Source organism: Odocoileus virginianus, chromosome 16, assembly GCF_023699985.2.
Source record: "Odocoileus virginianus isolate 20LAN1187 ecotype Illinois chromosome 16, Ovbor_1.2, whole genome shotgun sequence".
In the NCBI taxonomy this organism is placed as follows: Eukaryota; Metazoa; Chordata; class Mammalia; order Artiodactyla; family Cervidae; genus Odocoileus; species Odocoileus virginianus.
In genome coordinates, this window is record NC_069689.1 from 45,199,230 (window position 1) to 45,225,329 (window position 26,100).

General features: G+C 50.1%; 1 protein-coding gene across 1 annotated transcript in view; it reads left to right on the plus strand.

The window, feature by feature from the left end:
- Nucleotides 1–26,100, plus strand: part of IGF1R (insulin like growth factor 1 receptor) — a 293,719-nt gene that overhangs the window by 131,175 nt on the left and 136,444 nt on the right. The gene's annotated exons all lie outside the window — the stretch shown is intronic.

The following is a 26,100-nucleotide window of genomic DNA, read 5'->3' on the forward strand; positions in this document are numbered from 1 at the left end:
CACCAGTGGCACACAAGCATCCCTTTTTCTTTACATTCTCAGCAGCACTTTTTATTGCTTGTCTTTTTGATAATAGCCATTCTGATAGGTGTGAGATGATATCTCCCACGGGTTTTGTGAAACTCGTCAGTACATTCAGAATAAATACACCTTTAGAGGCATCTTGAGGATTCAAACATATAAGTGGGTAAAGCAGTCTAGCTTGCTATTTTTATACTCTTAATGATTCCCTGGTGGCTCAGAGGTTAAAGCGTCTGCCTGCAATGCAGGAGACCTGGGTTCGATCCCTGGGTCAGGAAGATCCCCTGGAGAAGGAAATGGCAACCCACTCCAGTACTCTTGCCTGGAGAATCCCATGGAGGGAGGAGCCTGGTAGGCTACAGTCCGCTGGTCGCAAAGAGTTGGACAGGACTGAGCGACTTCACTTTCACAGACAGGACTGAGCGACTTCACTTTCACTTTCAATGTTAATACCCAGTAGCCTGTGTCATTTCCCCTCGGAGCTCCTTGTGGTCTGAATGCCTCCCCAGGCAGTAAGGGGAAGAGAGGCAGGAGGTCTGACCACGTGGGACGCCCAGCACAGGTTCCGAGTTGTGCCTGTGGAGTGAGACACCCGCACAGCCACTCGCTGAGCACCGCAGCCTGGCTGGGCCGGGGCGCTGCGTGCCAGGGTTGCTCGTGGCTCTCTGGCCCGATCATGGATGGCCTCTTCCTGCCCAGCCTTCTCGTTGCTGTCTGTCTCACTCCCCCCTTCTGAGCATGGTCCATGCCTGCCCCAGACACCCCCGTGCACTTGTGGGCTTCTCCACGTAAAGGCTCCTGAATCAGAGGCGTCAGAAGCAAGTTGCTGAGGTCTCTGGTTGAGCATTAGATTTCCCAGCTTGTGACCTCTGTACGGGGCTTCGCCACGTAGAGGCCCCTGAATCAGAGGCGTCAGAAGCAAGTTCTGAGGTCTCTGGTTGAGCATTAGATTTCCCAGCTCGTGACCTCTGTATGGGCCTTCTTCCTTCCAGCTATTCAGGGTTGGACACCCATGTTGAGGCCAGGAGATGCAGAGCGAGGGCAGGGAAACTTGAAGACGCAGCTTGGTTTCCTTGATTCATGGACCTTGGACTCAAAGAGTAATTATTGTTGCAAATGGTCCTTACTCGGTGGTCTTACTGTTGAGCAGGGAGTCAAAACAACAGCAACTAACATCTTGACCTGTTTGAACAGATCAGCCATTTGGGGAAAATCAGTAGCTGACTGCAGGAGGGGTCCCAGGTCTCAGAGCGTGGGGCCCTCCATGCAGCGTCTTTATGGGTTGCATGCTACCGTGAAGACTCCGTCCCTTTTTGCCCACGTTCGGGAGATAGTCCGGGTTCGTGTGAGGCTTTTTCTTTGACAGGGCTTGTCTGGCATGTTTCGGGGAGGACACTGTTCCCGGGCCAGCCGGTCACAAGATGACCCAGCAGGTGGACTGCAAGCTGGGCCGTTTGGAGCTGCCTCTGAAATGTGAACACCCTCCCAGCTTGTTGCCATCCTAACCTTTTGCTCAGCCGTGGAGAACCGATCCTGGTATGGGCATTCCTCACCTCTCTCACCCACTTGAGGACTGTGTGGGGCCTGCCTTTAGGGCAGGAACAGCACTATTTCTGGTTGTTGATGACATTCCCAAAGCCCGTGGCTCAGTTTAAATATCCCCAGGAGTGCCCTGGATCCATCACCACCAGTGAGTCCTCGGTCATGAGACCTGGCCGGAGGGAGTCGGGCAGAGCCTCCCGCCCTGGCTCGGGGAAGGAGTCACCGTGCGGCTCATGTTCTATCCTCCCCGGCGTCTGTCTGGCCTGCAGGGGAGAAGGAAGTTACCATGTAGGCTGCTCCTGGCCAGCCTGAGTGTTCTGCACCTGGGGCTTGGGTGGAGCATGCCCCCACAGCCTTCCAAATAAACACCTTCAGACAAGTGCAAACACTGTCACAGCGCCCCCCTCAAAACTCTGACCAGGAGGTCCCACCAGTTCGTCCTGAGGGAAATCAGTCCTGAAAAATTGGAAGGACTGATGCTCAAGCTGAAGGTCCAACACTTTGGCCACCTGATGTGAAGAACTGACTCATTTGAAAAGACCCTGATGCTGGGAAAGACTGAGGGCAGGAGGAGAAAGGGATGACCAAGGATGAGATGGTTGGATGGCATCACTGACTCGATGGACATGAGTTTGAGTAAACTCCGGGAGTCAGTGATGGACAGGGAGGCCTGGTGTGCTGCAGTCCATGGGGTTGCAAAGAGTCAGACACAACTGAGCAACTGAACTGAACAGGTTGATTAAATCCAGGAGAAGGTGTTGGGCTGTGAGCATGTGGAAATGGCCAAGGCAGTGTTGCCTGTCCCCATCCAAGTTAACATTACCCAGCCCTCCTGCCCCCAGCTTGGCTAGAGCCCTGAACCCATGGAAAATGGGCATGGGTGTCCTGTTTCTATTGAGCCTGAGAAAGGTGACCCTTTCTCTGGTGGCTCAGATGGTAAAGAATCCATCTGCAGTGCAAGAGACCCAGGATCGATCCCTGGGTGGGGAAGGTCCCCTAGAGAAGGGAATGGCTACCCACTCCAGTGTTCTTGCCTGGAGAATTCCATGGACAGAGGAGCCTGGTGGGCTACAGTCCATGGTGTTTCAAAGAGTCGGACACGACTGAGCGACTGACGCTTTCACACACTCACTCACTTGCCCTCACCCCAGGTGTATTTCCAAGCCAGATCAGTTCTACATTGGAAACACTCTTTGAAAACTTTGAGAATCCTCAACTCAGAAGGAAAACCTTGGTATTCTCAGATGGCAGTTTCTGGGAGGGGTGTGTGTCTGCCTCTTGAACGGGTCACAGGCATTTTGTTTGTGTGCCTGGAGGCCCTTTGTGGTGTGAGAACCTCTCCTTTGAAGAGAGCGGGCGGGCAGCAGGAGTGAGTCGTGAGGCTCCCTCTTCGTGAGGAATGGCGGGGTCCCCAGTTTGCCTTTGGGACCACCGGAGCCTGGGGTCATGCTCCAGGGCAGGCCACGGTTGTTTTGTTCCCTTTTGTGGCATTTTTGGTTTTGGTAACTGGGTCCATGGTTGCTGTAGGTTGGTGAAGAACACTGGGGTAACCTGCTTGTGCTAAAGCTGGACTGAGGGGCTTTGTGCAGAAGCAGAAGTTAGAGACACCCTCTGAATGGATAGATTTTAACCTGAAAGCAGTAGATTTTGGGCCACTTCCAGAGTCAGAGAGCAGCCTGCGTGGAAGCTGCCGTTGCCCTTACCCCGGGACTCAGAGGCGCATCGTGGGCACAGACGACGCTGGAGGAGGAGTCGCGGGCATCTCCCTGGTGGGGAGCCGCGAGCTGGGACCAGCTAAGGTCAGAGGGCGAGTCATTCTGCTGTCTCCAGCACCCCAGACTCCCTTCCTGTGCTCTGAGCCCCGTCACTTAGGCAGGGTGTGCTTAGTCAGAGATACCAGTGTCTGTTTACATAGTACGTGCATCTCTTCCATTAAAGGATTTTTAAGGCATTTATCTAATGCACGTCTCCTTCTGTCGGGGGATCTTTTCTCTGATTGCATGTAAATAATGATGTCAGCTCTGCAGTTTGTGCGATTTCTCAAGCTGTCTGTTTACTGCTCGGCCTGACCGGGGCTCCCCGAGGCTCCTTGGGCCCTGGGCGGGGTGAGGGCTGGCGGTGTCCCCCAAGCCGCCGCAGATGATTCCGCGGCGTGGGGACTGTGCAGAAGCAGTTTGGCAGCCATCCTGGTACAAAAACACGCGTTCTCTCTCCTTTCTCTTCGCTCAGTATCTCCCTGGTCTCCAGCGAAGCAGTGGATTTAGTGTTTATTTCTTGTGGTTTCTCAGCAGTTATTCCAGCATCAGTTTCAATTGATTACAGTGGTTCAAGAATTTTTATGCTCAGGAGTCAGTTAAATATTATTTCCTCTTTCAATTTAGAAATTAGATTTAGAGTGACTTTTTTTTTCTTTTGTAACCCCCTTCACCCTTTTTTTAAGTTTCTGAACGCAGATCCTGCTTGTAACAAAAGAGAACACGTGAGTTTGTGGCTTGCTTTTCCCAGCTGACTTTCCTGGTCATTTACCTTGCTGTAAAATGGAAAGACAAACAAGCAAACCCTTAAACCCAGTTCACATCATGATTGCCAACTTCTTTCTTTGTGCGTAATATTTTCTTTGTATAGATATATTATTTCTAGGTTATGCCTTCTTTATTTATCTTTGCAAGACAAAAAAAAAAAAACCTTTACATTGTTTACAAGAACTCGTTGTTCTAAGGCTGTACAATTGTGTCTGTGACGCTTTTTTCCATTTGGAACCATGGGGGCGATAAAGTTGATGTCAGCTGGCTAGCTGCCTTTTTTTAAAGGCAAAAATCCTTAATCTTTGTTAATACTGTAATCATTTTCATTATGTATGTAGTGTGTGTTTCGGAAAGTCAAATGTCACAGCTGCAGCCTCCTGTTTGCCCTTCCTCTGCCCACTGCTTCCCTGTTCTTCTCTAGTCCCTTTCCTTTGAGGGAGGGGATCGTCTTTCATTTGAAAATTCCATACCTTGTGAAGAAGGTGACATTCCGTTTCTTAAATGTAGTTAAATGCAACCAGGATTATTGAAGTGGACCTTTAAAATTATGTATGCCGCTGAACTTTTTCTTTGGGGAAGGCACTTTTTCATTGGATGGTCTCACAGTTTAATGAGAAAAAAAAAGCAGGCTGTACAGGGATGTGTTCTTAAATCCTGTGACCAGGATCCCTAGTCTAACCCAGGGGCTTTCTTGTGGCCTTCGAGGGTCTCCGTCTCTGATGAGAGAGGGGTCCCAGGGGAAGTACCATTGGAGGAGGTGGTCTGAGGGGGGTGCTCTTGCAGCTCAAGAGAAAAAAGAAAGCCCATACTCAGAAAGTAGCCCTGATTTGCTCTAGGTGCACTCCATCTGCCAGCATTTAGCATCTGTGACTTAGCCAGAGGAAGTGCCTATCGGCCACTCAGTTCCTATGGCTTTTGCTCTGGGACTCTGCGCCCCAAGGGTAGTCTGTGAAGGAGCAGGTGGCTCTGTTCCACTTGGGTTTGGGAAGGAGCCGGGCAGGTAACTAGAGGAGGAAGCCTTGGCCGTGTCAGTGTGCATTTGGGGGTGCAGGCATGTGCCATGATGCTGCAGGTCTGAGTACACCGGGGAGGCGGTGTGCACACTGCAGGGGGCACCTGGGTGACCTGTGTCTTTGCCTGGAAGGATCATCGCTTTGTTTAAACAGAGCATGTGACGGAGCCGTCAGGGATTATCTCCCCCATTTTTCTGGGTGGCCTGTCCCTCGATGGGGCTGTGACAGGCCTGCAGAGGAAGCCTTCACTTCCACGTGGGAGCACATGGGGAGCGCGTCTCAAGCGCAGTTGGCCGCGTGCGCAGGTGCTGGGGCGCAGCGAGTCGCACAGGGAACCATCACCCTCATCAGGAGCCTGGGGAGGACGCTGACCGGGGAGCGGGGGCCCTCGTCCTTGCAGTTTCGATGGACCCTGGCTCCCTGGTCCCCTCTCTCTTTATGTTCTTGATATCTCCTGGTCAGGTAACTATAATCACATACAAGACCATGCCCAGGTTTTCATGAGACTGAAGCTAGTCCCCAAATTTCCTTTAAAGTTTTCATAACTGTTAGTTCCTGTTCAGATGGCACCATGATAGTGGATTCTTGAGTGCAAATGACTTAACAGTGCCTAGTGAACTACTGACTAATCAATGTTAGCATGTCTTCTTTTAGTGGCTAGATCACACCCTTGTGGTGCCAGGGAAGCCTTGTGTGTGTGGCTGCCTGTTATAGAGTGCTGTGCCTTTACCAAATGCAACAAATGCTACTCTGGTATCTCAAAAGAACTAAAAAGGCAGCAACCAACTTACTTTGTATCTTTTCCTCTAATAATTGACTTTTAACTTATTATTTGTAACTTATTAAACTTAGTAAGCAGTTTTTATTGTTGTTGTTTAGTCACCCGGTTGTGACCAACTCTTTGTGACCCCATGGACTGTAGCCCTCCAGGCTTCTCTATCCATGGGATTTCCCAGGCAAGAATACTGGAACAGGTTGCCATTTCCTTCTCCACAGTAAGCAGTTTATTTTTCATTATATTTTATACATACAAGGATGAAGCCAGGAACAGTGGTGATCTGTTCAAGCATTAAAGTCCTTACCTGTGACCACCTGCCATGTAACGTGTGATCCATGGACTGTGAAAGAGGACAGTTTTCCAACCTTTGATATCACATTGATATCACAGATCGACAAGCTATTTTGCCACCTGATAGAAAGTAAAATGGGTGGATGGATCTTGGAGATACTGTCCAAGTGACAGAAGCCAGTCACATAAGACCACCTATTGTCTGATTGCATTTTTAAGTTGAAAGTGAAAAGGCTGTGTGATCAATAAAGGCTGAGTATCTTACAGTAAACAGAGTTGCAGTGCGGGGATGAGTCAGAATTAACAGGCACGTGTGGCGTAGTTAACGATCGGCACAGTCCGCGCTGTGTTGCATGGCAGTGATGCAAAAGGCAGGCAGCACATTTAAGGTACCTGTTATTTTACACAAACACAGGTGGAGGGTCTTGGTGGGGTGGTTTGCAGGAAAAGCGGAAGGTGAGAGGAGAGTGGACATCCGTCAAAATTGCTTCTGTATGTACTCTCATCATAACTCCTCACCTGGCCAGGGATTCGGTGGAAGACACTGGGTAGGGTTTATACATCTCTCTTTCTTGGTAGGGCCAAGCAGGCAGTTAAGAGAAAAGTTTCTTTTTGTCCTCCTATTACCTTAAAAATCCCCAAATTCATTTCCTATAGATTACTTGAGTCAGATTGCCATCCTGACATTCAGGTTTAAGGTATGAAGGGCTGGCAGTAACACCACCCTCTGCCATTTATTTGCTGATCCAAATGAGTGTTAACTGGCAGAATATTGTATACGTGGGGGGATAGAATCAGAGGCTTCAAATGGTAGCTGCTTAATCTCAAGAGAAGTGAAAATGACTGGCACCCACACATGCCCACTGTTATATGAACTCAGCATTTCTGAGGCATTCGCGTGTATCTTGAGAGATAAGAGTACCCACAAGTGGGATTTCTGCCTGAGATTCATCTTTGGAAATGTAGAAGACAAATCAGCAAAACATGTCTAATTTTAAAGTATGCGTTTTGATTTGATGTCTGTTTGTTTGGAAAGAGGCTTTTAAAGTAAAAGCTATCAGTGTGTAGCCGTTAGCATCAAAGGCTAAATCCTGGTGGGAAGTTACTACGCAGGTTACCACATTAGGATGGATCTTTTCATATGTATTTTTTATCTTACAACTTCAATCTTTTTGATTTACATCCCTAGATGGGGACAGGTGGGAGGCCAAATTTCCAAAGCCCGAATTTTAAGCAGTTATTATTCCTCTTAATTATTGGATGTTTCCTTGGAAAAGTTCACTTTCATTTTTGGATATTTTGTACCAGTATTCTGGGCCTAAACACAGAATTTTTTTTTATATGTTCAGTGAGTTGATATTTGGGGGTGGAGGGTGGCTGTGGGTTTCTTCCTGTGAGAGACCAAATACAGATTGGAGTTCAACAGACTTTTGAATCACATATTTCTATGTACTAAAACTCTGTAAACACATGTAGCTTTGTCTGCAACTGTATATTACTGTATTGATTTTTTTTACCCCTCCTGAAAAGCTCCAGGCCTGTTTGTTCGATACCAATACAAAGGCTGCCCTGTTCCCCAGGGGCACTACAGAGAACCTCTGGGTCCGTGCACTATTAGATGTTGCTGTCTGTGAAGTTACTCCCAATTCTCTTGTACTTGATCATAGAATTCCATTCCAATTTTATATGATGTTTCATTGTCAAAAAGAATAAACGATTGCTCAATAGATCCAGTTGTCAGTTGCTGACAGATGTGAAAATTAACAAACAGCAAAAAAAAGAAAAAAGTCTCCCTTTTGGGAAAGGAACACAAGTACTCTTACACACCTTGTATTGTCAATAAGTGACTCTGTTTTAAAAGCATTTTCAAACATTTGTAATGAAAATGGAGGCCTTCTAGTGTTTCAGAGCTTAGGGAGAGCCAGCTTGCATGTAATCAGATGCTCCTGTTACTGTTATCACTGCAGTAATAGGGCTTAGTTCTGCCCTTTAAGTCATGGACTCGGGTTACTCCTGGTCTTAGCAGTAGTCACAATATGTTTCTCCATAAAAAGAGACTGCGTCCCTACACTTCTCCATACTAAAACACAAGGAGATGCCAGCCTGTTAAAGTGCCAGTTCAGATGTTTTTATTTTGACACAAATATTAGTAAATATGTCATATTTATAGCTTAGAGCATATACTCTGGTGTATATAATATTTTATGAAAGAAATATCCGTTTCCTCAAATTTCTTCCACCATGTTGACATCAATCTGTAATTTATATCCAGAGATCTGTACGAAAAATTCTCTGTGAAGACCCTTTCATTTCAGTGAAGATAAAACTCTATTCAAAGAGGGAGCACCCTTGACTCTTTGTGACCCTTAAAGGTAGAATGTCCTGAAATATGTGAATTTTTCCCTTTGCTCAGATTTTAATAGCTTCACTCTTGGCAAAGCGCCTCAAAGCAGGGGTGACTTTTAGGGTACAGCTTTGGTCTCTGATCTGAGCTGATGCAAGGTGCACAGTGGGGAGTTGACTTGATCTCGTTGTGGACGCGATGGCCATGACAAGCGTCCTGTGTGCGCCCTTCCAGAAGGGAAAGGCTGTTGTGAACACGCCATCTCTTCTGACTTCAGCTCCGCGACTGAAAGACGCTGTTCAACAGCTCTGGGTTTATAAGATGTTGCACACAGAGGACTTTCCTTGGCTTCTTAAAAAAAAAAAAAAAAGAAACCAGTCTTGGCGTCCGCAGTTTGGGATTCAGGGCCGTAGTTCTGGGCTTGATGGCATGGCTCTCGGAGGTGCTCTTCAGGAGATGGGGGCTTCATGCCAGACGTCTGAGCCGGGCTTGCCTGAGTGTGGAAGGGTGTGGACGGTGCAGCCTGCAGGCGAGTGCAGTGCGTGTGAGAAGCCAGGCGGCAGGGCTGCAGGGGGAGGCGGGGTGTCCCGGACAGCTCTGATAACAGCCGAGTGGCTCTCCAGGATGGGGCAGTCACTGATGCTGTTCACGAAATGGACTTGAGGATTAGTAAACAAACCGTCTCCTCTTCATAAGTGGCGTTCTGATCTGTCTGTGCGAAGTTCCGCTTCCTCGCTGAGCTCCTCCGAGGCACTTTTGTGTACAGCTGCTCTGCCAATGTTTGCTGTCATTTCGTTGTAGTCGTGGGCTTCAAAATGGAATCGTTTCAGAGCTCTTCCTCTGCAGTGGTTTGGGGGACGCGTGCAGTACCACGTGACCGTGATTCACTGCGAGCTCAACTGGAAAATGTGCCTGCTGTCTCCCCGAAGCAAGAACCGCTTGCTTCTTGACCCTGGTCATTTGAGGCCTGAGTGTTCAACCTTGGTGTGTGGACGTCAGCACTGTGTAATCTGTGACCTTCTCTGCCTTCTTCCCAGCTATGGCCTGATTGTTCATACCTTAGCATTGCGATCAGTTCGGACCACAAGTCATGAATCTTTCCCTGACCTTGACCTCACTGTGGGTTGGCTTAAGGAAGAATCTGGATCGGCTGATGTATAAGCACTAAATTATGTGAAAATTAGTAATATTTTAGCCCTCAGCTCCTTAACTAAAGTAGTGGGAAAAGAATTGAATGTTTTATAGCAGTTGTAAATTATCTAGGAAATAGCTAAAAGGTAAGTTCTTATGTGACTGACGTTTTAAAAGGTGGAATGAAAGAATCTGGGAAAGGAAAGAGTCACTGAGAAGGCTCACTTTAACCTGGATGCGGCGTTGTTTTAACTTTGCCCTCTAGGCTTGGTTAAATAGTCATGTATTTTATGTCTTTAAAATCATAGCCACCTGTATTAGTAAGTTAAAAATTTAATAATACACAGTTTTGTTAGAGTTATTATGTTTCTTGAAGAAATGATCTGACTTTAATGAGCATATTTTACAAACGCGATTTCCTGAGAGCCGCTGCTTCCGGATGGAACATGCCGGATGTTTGGGGTTTACCGCGGTGTGTTGCTCATGCTTTCTTCCTAGTACGTGGAAACACCTGTTTAAATTATTCTTTTGCAAACAGTCTAACCGGGTCACCCCTGAGGTAGTGGATATCTGAAATCCTGGCGATACTGAAGGACGGCGCTTGTCTGCCCAGCCTCTCTTTCTCATGGATGGACTGTGCTCCGCCATGTAGCCCAGTGGGTGGCGCGGGGCCCCGAGCAGGTCCAGCGCGGGAGGCGGCGGCGCGGGGCCCCGAGCAGGTCCAGCGCGGGAGGCGGCGGCGCGGGGCCGTGAGCAGGTCCAGCGCGGGAGGCGGCGGCGCGGGGCCGTGAGCAGGTCCAGCGCGGGAGGCGGCGGCGCGGGGCCGTGAGCAGGTCCAGCGCGGGAGGCGGCGGCGCGGGGCCCCGAGCAGGTCCAGTGCGGGAGGCGGTGGTGTGGGCTGTGAGCAGCTCTAGTGCAGGAGGTGGCGGCGCGGGGCCCCGAGCAGGTCCAGCGCGGGAGGCCGGTGGCGTGGGGCCGTGAGCAGGTCCAGTGCGGGAGGCGGTGTCAGCAGGGCACCTGGGCGGCGGGGGCTGGGTGTTGTCTTGGGCACTGTGCTGGCTAGTTTGTAGTTGGTTTTCCTGTGCCCCCCTGGGAAGGTGGGGTGGAAGAGGGGTAAAGGTGCCTGGATGTGTGTGGGGGGAGCAGTTGGGGGGTGTTTGAGATCTGTTGTAAAAGCCCACCCCTCTCTCAGTTCTGGATTAACTCCAGTCAGATCGCGAGGGTCCCTGGTCATGTAGCAGAAGTGAGAACTTGGTGCAGAGCATTTCGTGTCTGCAGCAAATGCTGCTGAAATCTGGCCTGTGCCCGGGGATCCTTCCTGAGCTGAGAGTTGCGCAGGGAGCCAGAGCCGCATGCTCAGCCTGGTCCTTGGGTTTACATTCCTCCGGGAGCATGTTTGTCCTGCAAACAGCATCACTCCTCAGATGTCTCAGAATCCCGGATCCACAGTCTGAGCCGCTCAGTTCTTGTGACTAGTAATTGGTAATTTTAATCTGATTATTTTCTGTATTTCACTTCTTATTTTCTATTATATGATTTAACTGAATAATGATGTCTCTTGGGTCCTTCCTCTCGGTGTCCCCCTTAGCCCCACTTCACTTGACATGGGCAGGGATCTGATCCCCTTGCTTTTCTTCCCAATTCTCCCAGGCACCTAGGCGGAGCCCCGGTCACCACAGCTGCGTCAGTGTTTGCCGAGTGCGCATTCACACTGGGTTTGTTTGAACACTCTCGCTCACGGATCCTGTTGGAATTCTGAGAGCGCGTCTAACTCTCGAGGCCGGGGGCCTGGGGTCTTGGGGGGCAGCAAGCTTGCTGCCATCTTGTGTGGGGGACGCTGGTGCAGGGGTGGGTCCCCCACCTCTCCACGGCTCTTCGCCTGTGCTGCATGCGCGGGGCCCGCAGAGTCCCGGTTCGTGGTCCCGGCTTCCCCGCCACCGCAACAGCACCACCATTCAAGTCCCACGTGTGGCCTGACAGGTGGCTGGTCTTGTTAGGAAGGTCGCCAGATGTTCCCGCTGCGCAGGCGGTGAGTGCATCCGAGGCCAGGGGACTGGGCGCTGGGGTCCCGGCGCTGGTTTCTAAACCTGTCTCCAGGCAGCCGTGATGAGCATGCTGAAGCCCGCTCAGGGGGAAGGGGAGCTGACGCCTGGTGTTTGGACAGGCCGCACCGTGTGGGATCCTTGGCTGTGTGTGGAGCTGCTCCTCTGTGGTGACAGATGTCGAGCTGTTATTTAGTAACTTAGGTTTGTTTTCCTTTGCGCACAAATAAGCCCCAGCTCTTGAGTGCTTCTGCCAGTGACCACGGAGCCCACCAGTACACAGGCGTCTGCAGGCGGTGGGGGTGTTGCATTGAAAGGGAACCTTCAGAGTGTGTGGTGCGGGAAGGACAGGCCCTTCCATCCTGTTCCCAGATTTGCCTTGTAAAAAACGGTCAGCGTGCGCACCACCATCCTTCACAAACCCAGTCCAGTGCTTGGGTGTACTGCTATAGGCGCTGGGGGCGCTGGGGGATGAGTAGATGCCCACTTGGATGGAACCATTCTAGTGGCACAGGTAGATCATAGTCCAGCCCTCACATTAGACAGAGATGCGCGCTGTGAGCAGGAACAGATGAGCAACTCTGTGTGTGGGGTGGGGTCGGGGGGCTTGGTGTTGGGCTCTCTGAGGAGGGGACGTGTGCCCTGAGAGCATGAGTCAGCCAGGAGGAGATGCAGGGACGCGATGGCAGGGGATCCGAGGCGGGAAGCTCCTGAGGTGGGGGTGATCTCGGGGTGTGTGCGTGGCGGGGCAGGGCTGTTTACTCACCCGACACTCTGGGCACCTGCTCGGTGTCCGGCGCTCTTCTCCGTAGGGGGGTAGAGTTGGGAGCGTCTGCCTTCGTGGAGCGTTTGTTAAGGCAGGGTGGGCTGGGGGTGTGCCTGGCGGGGCACTCTTTCCCATAGAGTGCTCAGAGGGGGTCTCCAGGGAGACGGCATTAGGGCAGAGACCTAAAGGAAGGGGCACAGGAAAGCCAGGAGGCTGGAGGGCCAGGAGCCATGGTGAAGACCTTGTCTTTGCCCAGGACAGGCGATGGCGGGGTTCTGAGCAGAGGTGCAGTGCTGGCTTCTAAGTTCACTGTGTACCCTAGGGCCCAGACAGAAGCAGAGAGGCCAGTAGGAGAAGGCGCGTGCCCTGACCAAGGGCAGAAGGTGTGCGCCTTAGACCAGGATGGGGGTGGAGGTTGTTGCGAGAAGCAGTCGGCATCCCAGAGGGCCAGCAGGGCTGGCAGATGCACATGGGATGCTTATGGGATGGCAGAGAAGGAAGAAGAGGCAGGTCACGGGGCTGGAGCCCACCAGTGAGGGGCGGAGGACTGGCCAGGCCGATCGTCACACAGGGAAGAACAGAAGAAAGGGCTTTGTTCTGTGTGCTGGAAAGTCAGCCGAGAATTTAGGCGGGATGGTGAGATGACACAGTGACAGCTGAGCAATAGCAACTAGTGTTTATTGAGCACTTGTTGTGTACCAGGTCTTATGACTGCCTGCGAGTCAGCTCCATTGTTAGACCCATGCTACAGAGGAGGATGCTGGAGGACAGAGAGCTTAGCCATCTTGCCCTGTCCCACACATGTAGTTCCGATCAAGCTTGATTAGATGGCTGGATGGCATCACCGGCTCAATGGACATGAGTTTTAGTAAACTCCAGGAGTTGGTGATGGACAGGGAGGCCTGGCGTGCTGCAGTCCATGGGGTCGCAAAGAGTCGGACACGACTGAGTGACTGAACTGAACTCAAGCTTGATTAAGTGATGTGCACCCTAGGGTATATTTTAGTGTTCCTTTAGGGAAGTTGCCATGTCTTTGGGTAACTATACCCACACCCAAGCACTTAAGAAACATTTTACTGTTTAGCAGTTGTTTAGGAGCGGGGCCAGAGACAATTTAGGTATTAAAATCTCCCTAAATCTGTATCCATTATGTGTGACTCATATACCTCCTCCTTCCATGGGCCCCTTAAGAATGATCGTGGGTACTTTCCCCTTACCTGTAAAGCCACAGAGAACCACAGACCTGTAGGTTTCTGTGTGGGAACTCTCATGTGATGGTCAGAAGGTCTGAGATGAGTTAAAAAAAAAAAAGATTGTGGATTCCTGGCAGCAGCCACTAAAGTAATCTCTTTATCAAGGCTGGTGTAATTTCTATAAGACTTGTTTATTTTGCTCTCAGTTTGTTATCTTGACATTGCTGCCTTTGAGGAGGTTATAGAATTATTGTGATTTAATTACAGACCGGTATTTCACAAGATTCATTTGCTGTCTCCATGCTGTTTTCTCATTTCCTTGGCTGTCAGTCCCTGGGTGAAGGTGGGGAGGGAGGCCTTTGGTGGGGGAGGGAATGTGATAGAAATGGAGGCTCTGTGCAGGAGGGCATTGAGGGCCTCTGTCCCGTCTGGGCAGGGGGCTGGTGGGGGGCGGGTAGGGACCCAGCCACCTGGGCCCCAGCCCTGATGAGCACGGTCGGATTATAGTGGGACGGTAGTGTTAAAGTTAGAATTCTCTGGAAGTGTAACAGACTCCCCTGCCACCCCTTGCCATTTGAGATTTTGAAACCCTGCTTGTGTTTTTTGCAAGAGTAGCGAGGGGACTAGTTAATAGCGCTGATCACCTTGTCTCTGGGAAGAATTTATATGTCAATTCACTGGAAGACAGCTCTGGTGTTAGGGCAGCAAGAATGATTTTATTCCTGTCTCCCTGTCCTGCACTCTTGCTATTTAATTCTTGCATTAAAACCATTCCTCAGCATGTATATTATCTATAGTGAAACAGATCACCAGCCCAGGTGGGATGCATGAGACAAGTGCTCGGGCCTGGTGCACTGGGAAGACCCACAGGAATCCGGTGGAGAGGGAGGTGGGAGGGGGGATCGGGATGGGGAATACATGTATATCCATGGCTGATTCATGTTAATGTATGACAAAACCCAATGAAATGTTGTGAAGTAATTAGCCTCCAACTAATAAAAATAAATGAAAAGAAAAAAAATAATAAAAAATATCACCTGTAAACAGGAAAAAAAAATAAATAAAGGCTTACTTAAATTAGAATAAAAAAAAAACATTCCTCCTAAATTAGAACATGCTTTTGTGTTCGGGCCTTGTTTTGAAGAAGGCTCTGGAGTCTAAAGAAAATGGAGAGCCTCTCGTCTATCATGGTGATTTCTGACTTTCCTAAGGGAAGGCGTGTTTGAGCGGGGAGGCTTGTTCCTTTGCAGGAAGGAGGTGGCCTGGGAGGTGGTGAGAGAAGCTGTGCTGAGAGGGGAGACATGGAAAAGGGGTGGACGTGGGGAGACTCCCACCAGAAAGTGGCATAGCCATTGTTGTTCTCTGTAGAAATGTAAAAAGTAGAATTACAGTTGTGCGTAACCTCCTGGAGATGTCTACCGTGGCTGTGAAAAGTTCGAGCGTGGTGCTATCAAGTTGAAAGTGGACAGTTTAAGAACTCCATCTCTTCTGGAAGTTTGTTGCCACCTCCACCCCAATTTGGCAGTCTTTAGATAAACTGGCAGCCCCCATTTTGCCAACAAGGAAGAACCTTCGATTTTTGTTTTTTTTGGTGATTTTTTTTTAAATAGCAGGGAGGTGAGAGAGTCGGCGAGTGACTCAGCAGACGGGGAATTTCTTTAATACCACCAGCTGGACCTGTAAGCTGGCTTCCTGGTGGCTCAGCTGGTAAAGAGCCCGCCTGTAATGCAGGAGATGCCGGTTTGATTCCTGGGTCAGGAAGATGCCCTGAAGAGGGGCACTGGATTCAGCCCTGCTCCCCCGAGCTGCTCTGCAGAGGCTCTCTGCCAGTTCTATCGGGGAGCGGACCTGGAGCCAGAGAGGAGCAGCAGGGGAGCCCCAGAGAGCAGGCCCCTCGGGGCTGGAGGCTGCGGGGTTCCTCTGTCTCGGAGAATGCAGACATAGACCCAGTGCCGGCTCCGCAGCTGCTGAGGCAGAGCCGGCTTTTTATGAATGAGGCCCGGGCTGGGGAGGGAGGGCTTGTGTTACTGCCGCAGTCGGTTGGGTAATGCGTTTCATTCATGCCCAGCCATCTAGCCCCGGCTGTATTTTAAAGGATATTGTTCATTTTTTGTCGATTCAAATTAGGTTTTTCTCCCCCCCCACCCCATGCAACTGTCCATAAATTAGGACACTAAGCATGGTGTGTGCATTGATTTTCTTTATTTTCTTTTCAGTGTTTGCTCCTTTAGTTGGAGGGAATGGCAAGGGAAGTGAACTGGCAAAGGGAAGGCAAAGCTCCATCATCCCTGGGGCCCTTGGCCACGTCTCTGTCCCCAAGCCACCCCCGCGGAGGCAGGCGTGGTTCCTGCGCCCGCCGGAGAGGGGGTGCTGATCTGGGCCACCTGCTGCCTGGGTCTGCCCGGCCCGCTCTGCTGCTCCGAGTGGGCAGCTTGTTACATGTGGCGCTTGAAGCCCCACTGTTGTGGCCACTGTTTGGCGTGAATTGGACGCTGTGTGACAATGTGGGCCCCCCTCCCTGCCCCCGCTTCCCGCTGGGAGCGGAGCCCAGAGGGCAGGCATTGTCCCAGCGGAAACGGGCCTCTGTGGAAAGACTCCAGAGAGGGCGGCGGGGTTACAGTGCCCTCCCCCCCCACCCCCAGCCCCGGCAGAGGGCCGCTGTCCTCGGAGAGGGCCTTGGGCCTGGGTGGGGCCTGTCCCCCTGACTGTCCCGCTTGCAGAGAGCAAGCCCCAGACCGGCTGGCCATCCACACCACCCTCAAAATGATTCCCCAGATCAGAAGTGCCAGATGGGTGCTGTTGGGAAGGGAGTTGCTCTGAGGCTTCACGGCCGTGTATGTGGAGAGTGGCTGCTGTAAAGTTGTGTGAGCATGCCCTCCACCACGGACACGGAGAGTAGGGTGTGAGGCTGGTTTTTGGCCCCAACCTTTAAATAGGGCCCTGCCCTCCCCACTGCTAGTGGCAACCGGATGCTTTAAGACACCTGACGCCTGAAGTCACAAACTCTGCAGATGTGCCGGTGCCTCTCTTTGGCTCTCCGTGTTCTGATGCGTATAAACGGAATCGGCCATAAGCCCCAGGTCCCCTGCCCAGCGCCCGTGTGGAGGCTTCCCAGCCCCGTCCTTTGGCCGGCTCTCTTCCTTCCTGCTCTCCCTCTGCCGGTGGTGTGGACGGCCGGTCGGCCTGGGCTCTGCTCTCTGTGCGCGGGGCGGTCAGCGCAGACAGTGGGTTGTCCCGTAGCCTGCAGTTCACAGGACACTTTCTGGTGGCCCTGATTTCTCTCCTGTGTGGGTGTGATGTGTCCCAGCAGCATGGGGCCCGGCCCTGCCCCAGCCTTGAATGCCACACCTGGGCTGTTTTAGGCATGGGTGATGCAAGTTGGGTTTTTTGTTTTGGTTTGGTTTTTACCCTGAAAGAAAAGTCTTTCACTGCAGTTACATCAGAGGAAGGGATGGGAAGGAATGCATTGAGGACTTGATATAAATAGCTAGTCTTGGGTCCTAATTGTACAGTCTCTCTTTTTGGCCAGCAGCCAACATGATGTCACCATGTCCATGTCCTAAGGGTCTGAACTAAAGGCCTGCTGCATAGGCCAGCCCTGGGCACAGCGATGCCTTTGGCTTTGAAGTTCAGCTGGGGCCCTGGTTAGAAAAAAGTCAGAGCCGACCCCGGGTGTGCCTGACAGGTTCTAAGATGACGTTCAGAGTGTTACCGGTAACAGTGGCAGGTCACTTAAGCCCACAGGCTAGGCCCTTGGAGGACTTCAGGAAGGAGAGGGATGGGGAAGGATTGCTGTAACAACTAAAAGAAGGGACAGGAGAGGACTGCTGTCAAAGGAGAGGGAGCAAAGTATTTCCAAAGCAGGTATTTCCTTGCTTAGGAGATTGAGGTGTGGTAGTGGGTGACTGTGCCACTGGTGAAAAGACCGTTTTAGTTGAGCGCGTGCTGCCTGGAGGACCCAGGGGCTAAGTGTCAGCAGAGGCAGGGGCTGTAGCCTTTTCTTTCTGAAAGATGAATAGAAGATGGAAGGGGGGAGATAAAGCAGGACTGAGGAATGTTTGGTGTTTGGTTTTGTTTGGCTTATAGGTGGAGGATTTCACCAGTGAGGTCAAGAGAGCCAAAACTCTCAAATTCAAGAAGTATCTCAGAGATATTTTGACAAACAGCAACTTTGGGGAGCAAAGGCTTTGCACTTGGCTCCTTGAAAGACAATGTGTGGAAATTCACACTGAAAGCATGCATCCCATTGTAGCCACAGGCGTGTGTGCTTGTAGACATCTTCTGTATGCGTTGTGTTTGTCTGGCCTCGTTGAAACGTAACTTTTGTGCTTGGGTTGATTTCCCAAGTAATCAAAGCTCACTTTAGAGTGCTCGGTATTTGCAATTTTGTTTTAATTGTTGTTTGACAGCACTTTGCTTTCTTTAAAACAGATCATCTTTATGGCAACCCATGGCACTATTGTGAAACCTGGTGCTTCAGAATCTGTTGCCTTGTGGGGCTCTGATTTTTCCTTAAATGTCCTTGGACATCTATACATGTGTCTATTTTATACATTTGGTATATTCTCCTATATGCTGGGATTGCTAATTCTGAGTTTAGTCTAACTATCTCTCTCGCTAAAGTAGATAGCTGTGAGTTTTTATAAATGATTTTCCATAACGGTGAGTTTTTATAGATGATTTTCCATGAAGCTCAGAGGACTTTTGTGATTTCTTTTATGTTGGCGTCAGGTTGCACGTGTTTCGTGGTTGAGATTCTGTTAATAGAATTCTGTCCATCTGATCCATAGAGTGTTAAACGCATACTCATAAAATGCATACTTGGCTATGAACTCCAAATGGGAAGGATGTCTTTTTAATGATTTTAGATTTTGAGTCATTGCTATTTATACTGTTACATTTTTCTTTTTCGTGTTCATGGTCTTCAGCAAATCAGGAATTTTTGGTTCATTTATCTTACAATTTTTTTTACACATAGTTCCTTGTGTTTTCTCAGATAGGAATTGTGCTGCTTGAAATGAAAAGTAAATGTAATGTGTCATGTTCTATTGGTAATTGTTTGTTTCAACTTCAGGCCGACACTGAACTCATGATTTTTTAATTGTACCTGGCTTGAAACACAATGAAAACATGGTTTCCTACTGCTGCCGCTTCTTTTTTTCCCCTTAAGCTGGATTCAATAACTTGGAGGTAATTAAAAATGAACAGATCTCGGAAAGGCACGTATGTTCATGGTTCTGGGTTCATTAAGTAGTGCTCATGTCTAATAGCTGGATAGGAGATGAGAACACTGAGGTGACGAGTAGCCTGTTTTATGTATTTATTACGTTATTGTTTATCGAGAGGAATGAACAAATCTTCCTCTGTAGTTCTAGAATGCTGTGAAATGTCTCTTTGAGGTATTATCGTGCCATTTTTGCAGGGTTAGCTTCTCTTGTGAATGTTGCTCTGTGTTGCCAGTTTTCCAAGGACCGGTTTGGCTAAGACAAAGGATTTAGGGGCAGAAGGGAAGAAAAAAACACATGCTTTTCTTAAAGGGAAGAAATAAACACATGCCTTTTCGTTTTAAAAGCAGGGCGGTAGTTGACTTGTTGATTTAGCCTGGAGATGGTGGAGGATAAAGTGCTCCCCGCAGGGTAAGTGCTGTGGGGGGGGACCCTGAAGGAGAGGGTGCGGGGTGGGGGGCTGTCCACACACAGCAAGAGTGTGAGCAGGACTGGAGTGGGGAGGGGGAGTGCTGAGAGCGTCAGAACCGCTCGGAAGACACTCGCTAATCCGCTTGTTAGAAGATACTCTGAACTGGAGAGGATAAACAAAAACGGGAGATTCTTGCGGATAAGAAATCCAGGATAATCATCCGCCGGAGTTTGAAAGCATCACCATGTTCAAGGATGTTTTCTTTTGGAGTGGTTTTGTAGTTAAGATTTGCATTTAGATGCGTGATTCCAAATCCTGAGGGACTAGTGGGGTATGTAAGGTACAGGGGAATCTCGTAGACGAGCAGGTGAAATTTCATGTGAAGATGCACCTGTTTAAACTTTCTGCTGCCGGAGTCGGCAGGCAAGTGAAAAATTAAAAGAGATTTGGATAGGTCTTGTACCCCAACCCCTTGAAAGGCTGACTTTCACTTTGGGTGGAGGGTTTCTCTTTCTTCAGCCTAGTGTTCCTTGAGGGTTGTTTTCCCTGCAGCGTGCACTCATAGACCCCATGTTTGGGCAGAGCACCACGACCGGACTTCCCAAAGGCAGGCTGCATTGTCATGTGCTTTTCTGCTCATCCTCTCCAGAAGGTCTCAGTCTGCTTATACAGGTGTGTGTGTGTGTGTGAGTGTGTGTGTGTGTGTGTGTGAGATTGATTCAAAGCACTTTCTTTCTGCCCAGCCTCACCTCCAGCACCCCTGCAATGCAGCCTTCTTGGCTCTTAGTTTCCCTGTAAGTGGTGACCTGTGATAACTTCAGGAAGGAGGATTTGTTTTGCTTGTCTTGCTTAACTAACTAAACCTTTAACCGTGGCCCTTAAAAGAACCTCTGAAACCCTAAAGTAGCTCTAAGTTATTACCATAAATTATTTTTTTCTTAGCTAACATAAAGAGCTTAAATATCCTTGTCTTTTGGTTGGTGGGCTTTACGACCCAAATCATTTTTAATAGTTGTACTCACTGCTAGGGAAGACAAATGGATCTTTGGCCCTTTGAACTAGGAAAACACTAACCATGCATTTCCTGGCCCTTTGGGAGGGTGAATACTGGACGAAATTTGTTAGGGGCCCAGCCTGGGCGCAGGAGCGGACGGATGTCTGTGAGGGGCAGGAGTCTGCATGGACCCACACACGTCCCCATCCAGCTTCTGGTTCCTTATCTGTTTTCTGTGAGAGTCTGTCTGAATCTTTCCTGGGCTTTTGGGGAGCTAGTTAGGAGCACTGGGGAGGCCGGGTCAGCACAGTGACTGTGCCGAGGCCCAGCGGTTGGCCAGCAGCCCAGGGTTGTCCCATGCGTCAGAGAAGGCACAGGTCGGCCCGTGTGCTCCGCAGCCCTCCTGGCCGCCCCCGCAGCCTGCTCCCCGCCTCCCGGGTGCTCCCCGCGGCTGTTGAGGGAGTGCTGCAGTTTCTGGGGTGCTCCAAGGAGGTCCCCTCATGGTTGTCACTCTCAGCTAGCCCACGAGCACCCCGACACAAAACACAGCCTCTCCCCCCACCCCTGTCCTTGTCCTTCTCGCGCATTTGGGAAGTTGGGGCTCCCTGGCGAGAAGGTGGGAGGGGGTGCTGGAGGCGGAGCTGGGAGCACGTGCACCATGCTTGTCAGAGGTGTTCAGGCCTCTCAGACAGAGGGGGGAGGCTGCTATGCCTTGTCCACCTGCTGAGCCCTCTTGAGGTGGCTCAGCTCCGTGTGCCGCGTTGACTTCGTGTGCCTCGCTGATTCCGTGTGCCTCGCCGACTCCGTGTGCTGCGTGGACTCCGTGTGCCGTGCCGGCTCCGTGTGCCTCATTGTGTGCCACGCCAATTCCGTGTACCTCGCTGTGTGCCACGCCAATTCCGTGTGCCTCGCCGGCTCCATGTGCCTCACTGATTCCATGTGCCATGGTGACTCCGTGTGCCTCGCTGTGTGCCACGCCGATTCCGTGTGCCTCGCCAGCTCCGTGTGCCTCGCTGACTGTGACACCGGCACAGACCCAGCCCATCTTGCAGTGCCTCTGCTGGTGTCTCCCAGCTGAGAGTTCTGCCCCTCCCTTCCCTTCCTTTTTTTCCTCTTAAGAGAGAAGCTAACATTTTAAAAAAGAAATTCTGATTGAATAGTAGGAGCCTCTCTTTCTAACTGGCGTGTGTAGGAATGAATATTAAGCAAACACCTTCCGGTAGGTGTTACCAGCACCCCTGTGGGGATTCTCTCGCGATGCTCTTTCAGCATCGAGGGAGGAAGAGCCCAGGATGTGTCTTCCACTGGTCGTCCTCGTGGACACGTGCTGAAAACAGGAGCCTCCGTGTGGCTGGAAAGGCCCATTATCTGGTCTTAGTAAGAGATAGCCGAGGGTGTGTGTTCACGGATACCAGGCCTCTGCACAACATTGACACAAGTGAGGGCACAGCTGACTAAACCAGAGGTGATAGTATCACTCAAGTTGAAAGTGCCGTAAGATCTGAGGGGGTGCGGTCTGCGGGCCCTGAAGTCAGAGCTGCCCCGCTCAGCCCAGGCCCACTCAGGTCATCCCCCTGCATCTGCCTCGCAGCTGCTCCGCAGGATGCTTCGTCCACTGTAGCACGGTGGGGTTTTTATAGATTCAAATAAGCTGGGCGTAGTTGTGCATTTTTAACAGCTGAAAACATACTAATCATCAAGCTTAGATTCTCCCAAGTAGGGTGCTGAACACAGGCCACATCGTGGATGTATTAGCAGAGGAACCACATTGTGAGATGGACCTTCTCTTTGCCTGCCTGAACCACATGCCTCCTGGCAGCTTTCTGGAGACTCTCCTTATGCAGTGTTGTCCAAGAAATGCATTCGCTGGTGCTGCCGGAGGCACTTTGGTCGTGTGGAGCTTGTTAGAGTTAGGTTCCTGGCACGGTGTTGGAAGCGCTGTACCCTCGGGCCATCCTGGCTCCGGCAGCGGGGCCTCTCTTTCCCCCTCTGTAAGATGGCCCAGACAGGGTGCCTCCTCGGGGGCTTGTGAGGTTTAAGGGAGCCTGTGCCCATGAGGACCTCACTGTGGTGCCGGAACCACAGTAGAACATCGTCTGTGGAAGCGCCAGCCAGTCACTAATGCATGTGCTGTCCCTGACTTTTTTTTTTTTTTTCTTTCCTCCAGCAGTAGGATTTTCTGTCAATATAAAGAAAGTCTCTATGTTTCACACAGTGTACATTCAGAGGAAACAAGAGCAAGCTGTATGAAAATAGTATTTGTGAACTTAGAATGTTTGAGCCACAAGTTTTCCTGTAGATATTGTCTTGTAGTTGGAAAATTGTCTTAAGAGCAGCTCCAATGAACGTTCCTTTTTGATGGCCGAGGTGTCACTTTTGCGTGGGAAAGAAGCTGTGATTCAAAGATACTAAAAACACCCTGCTCAGGAAAGCCGTGTGACCCCTGGCTCGGGGCAGGGTGATGCTAGGAATCCCCACCAGGAGTGTGGATCCACCCAAGGGAAAGTCACATTTGTTGCTATAAGAGCTATTAACATTGTCAAGAATTTTAAAGTAATAATAAGGTATTGGGATCTCAGTTAGCACCAAATTAGATAACTACAACTACAATAGCGTTTCATTAATTCTGAAACCTGAAGTTGAAAGATTTCCCTTTTCCTCATCAATATGTTTCTCTCCCTCAAAAATGTTTCCAACTGTGGGATAAACGATGAGGAATTGTTTCACTTTGAGTTTTAATACTGCCAATGCAGCGGGTTTGCACTGAAAGAACAGTGGCTATAGGAATGATTATTTAGACCCCTGGGACTACTGTGTGTACCTGTGTCGCCAGCAACACATGGGAACTTAAAAAGCAGATCCATCCCCTGAGAATGCTAATTGGCCCTTATGGGGTTTGGTGCTGGAGTCAGGATGGTGACCGTGACATGACCTTCAACTTAAGTCTGTGCACGTGTAGGGCAAGTGTGTGCTTGAGAGATTTCTATCAGACAGTTGAAATTAGGGGCTTTTAGAATGCACATCTATCCGGAACACGCCAGGCCATGCAGGTGCTGGGTGAGGAGGCTGTGGAGCTGCTGTGGTGTGGCTCGTGGAAATCAGAGCAGGATACGAGTCCCAGGACTCTGGCTCAACCCCTTTGACCTTCCACGAGGCCAGGACACTGACTCTCCCAGGCGTGTCCTGGGCCAGGAGTCAGCCTCGGGCAGCACAGGGATCCAGGCCTTGGCTAGTGGCCCTTCAGGGTGCTGGGAGGCTTGCGGACCTCCTGTTGTAAACTTGGGTTAGCCTTTCCCAGAGCACCTGAGATTGCACTCCACCAGCTCAGGGTCAGGAGCTGGAAGGGCTGGCTTCTCCTCTGGTAGACCCGGGAGAGGAGCCGTCAGCGTGAGGTCCATGCCTCCCGGGTCCTGCCGGCTCCAGAGGCTCGCGTGGCGCCAAGGCCCAGGGCATCGGATGCGCTGCCTGCTAGATGAGAGACGTGATCCACCGCGGTGAACCGGCAGTGACTTAGGCTCTTTCTTCTTCATTTTTTCCTCCACTCTGTGTTTTTGTAGCTCTGCTGCATGGACAAGAGATTATAAACCCTGTGCGTGTAGTCTCAGAGTTGCTGGATTCAACCCCAGGGAAGACTCAGTTGGATTTTGAGGAATGCTTAAAAAAAAGTGGGTCAGTTCCATTTTCCAGTGTTAAGAACTGAATAAGGGCCCTGCCCTGCCCGCGAGGCGTGTCCTCACCGTCCTCGGGGAGTGCCTGCAGTGAACATGACTGCTTTGGAGAGAAATGGTTCCAGTGGGTTTCCCACCCTCCGTCTTGGTTGCTGGGATCGTGTCCCCCGCGTTGGGTTTGTTTGTGCCGTGAGGACCCACCACCCGTGCCGTGGGGTCTGGGGGAGAAGGACCGGGTCACCCAGCACTGACCCGGAGCTTGACGTCAGCTCCTTCAGGGTGCTCCACGCCGAGGGAGCCCGCACAGGTCCTCACTTTGCGGATTTGGGGTGCACTAAGCAAAGAGTAGTCAGGGGAGACCATGAAAGTCGTGTTTATGGTTTGAGTGCAGGCCAGCCTTGGGAGGTGGGCCCAGGGTATCAGACGTTACAGTGGGAGATGTGGGGCGGGGGGGCGCAGTTTTCCTTTGCATCTCAGAGTAACCTGACCGGCTCCCTGCTCTCTGCTCTCTTGTGGGCAGCGGCCGTGCTGTTTGCTTAGTATCTGCAGTATATCAGCCCAGCCTATTGGAGCCTAACTATTGTCAAATTGCTGCATAGTGAAGCTAGTACCAACATACGTTAGACAAGACTACCCACCTCACCCTTAAAGTAACACTCTGCCATTTAAAGGTGATAAGTTACAATGTCTTGTTTTAGTCTTTTAGACTAAGTTAACGTTGAAAAGAGCAATACCTGTCAAGTGTTTATGTATGTATATGGCCACCCCTTTATATCGTATTTGTAAGAGAGCAACTCTCTTGTAAACCAAAGATTCCAAATGATTTTCTCAAGTTTGAGTCAAGGTTTGGCCAGCTCGAGCCCACCGGCCGGATCTAGCCCTCCGTACCTGTTTTTGTGAGTAAGTTTTCTCGGACCACAGTCACATGCCTTTGCGGCCTCTGCAGCTGCTTTCTTGCCATGATGACCCTGCCAAGTAGTTGGCACACAAACAGCACGAGTTTCAAATCTCTTCTCAGAAAAAGTTTGCTGAACATCAGTGTATTTGGTAGAGAAATAACTGATCTCTCCCTGAACACCTCCATGTCCAAGAACTTCATCATCTAATGAGGCAACTTATTTCATTTTCGGACAACTTAGGGGTGCAAGAAGATTCTTCCTTTTTAGAAACAAACAAAACCCTACTGGCTTATAACTTGGTTCCTTTTATTGGTTCTATTTGTATCTTATGAGCCATAAAAAAATAAGTCCAATATCCCTTCAAAATAAAGGCCCTTTTGAATGTGTGAGGACAGCTCTTCTGTACCATCTGAATATTTCCTTCTCCAGATTAAACATTTCTGGTTCCTTTACCTGTTCTTTACTCCAGAGTTTTTAGTCTCCCTTTGATAAATTCTAGTTTAACAACCCTCTGAACCATGTCCCTGAGAATTAAAATACCATGTTTGATGGCCATAGCCAGTAGAAATCAGGCCCAGACTGTTGACTAGCCTTGGTTTGGATGCCACGGCCCCTGGGATGCAGCTGAAGTCTGTCATTTTCTTGGAGCTTGTTGACATGAGTCAGCAAAGCACCTTGGACTCTCTGACCCTTTCAGCTGTTAGTCACATCACCAGTGTATTGTGCTTGATGGTGGTCTACATTGATGTTATTTTCTATAAAGCTTTTTTAAACCTTGTTGTTTAACATTTGAACCCTCTTTCTAACGTGATCTTTTTATACCCAATTTTATCTAACTTATTTGCCCCTGCTGTCAACTTTATCTTTGAATTTTATACATATGTTGTCCAGGCCTCTCCTTGAGGCCTTGTCCTTGGGCTCACCAGTGGATCATCCCCTTGGGCTTGACTCCAGGCAAGCTGCCTTCAACAAGGATCATGAAATGTACTATTGTTGGCAAGCGACCATCAGCCCATTATCATAAGTCGGTGGACCCACTTCCTTTCTTTTATGCTGTTTCTAATCTTCAGCTGAAAAGCAGTGGTTTAAGTGGCTTTGCTGGCCGTTCTGGTGAATTAGGAGTTCCTCTTCAGATGTCCTCATCATCCTCTTTGACTTGAACGAGGGTTCCTACCCAGGGCCTTGGAAGTTTTGACTTAACTGACATATGCTACCCTGCAGGCTGCAGTCCATGGGCTTGCAAGAGTCAGGCACGA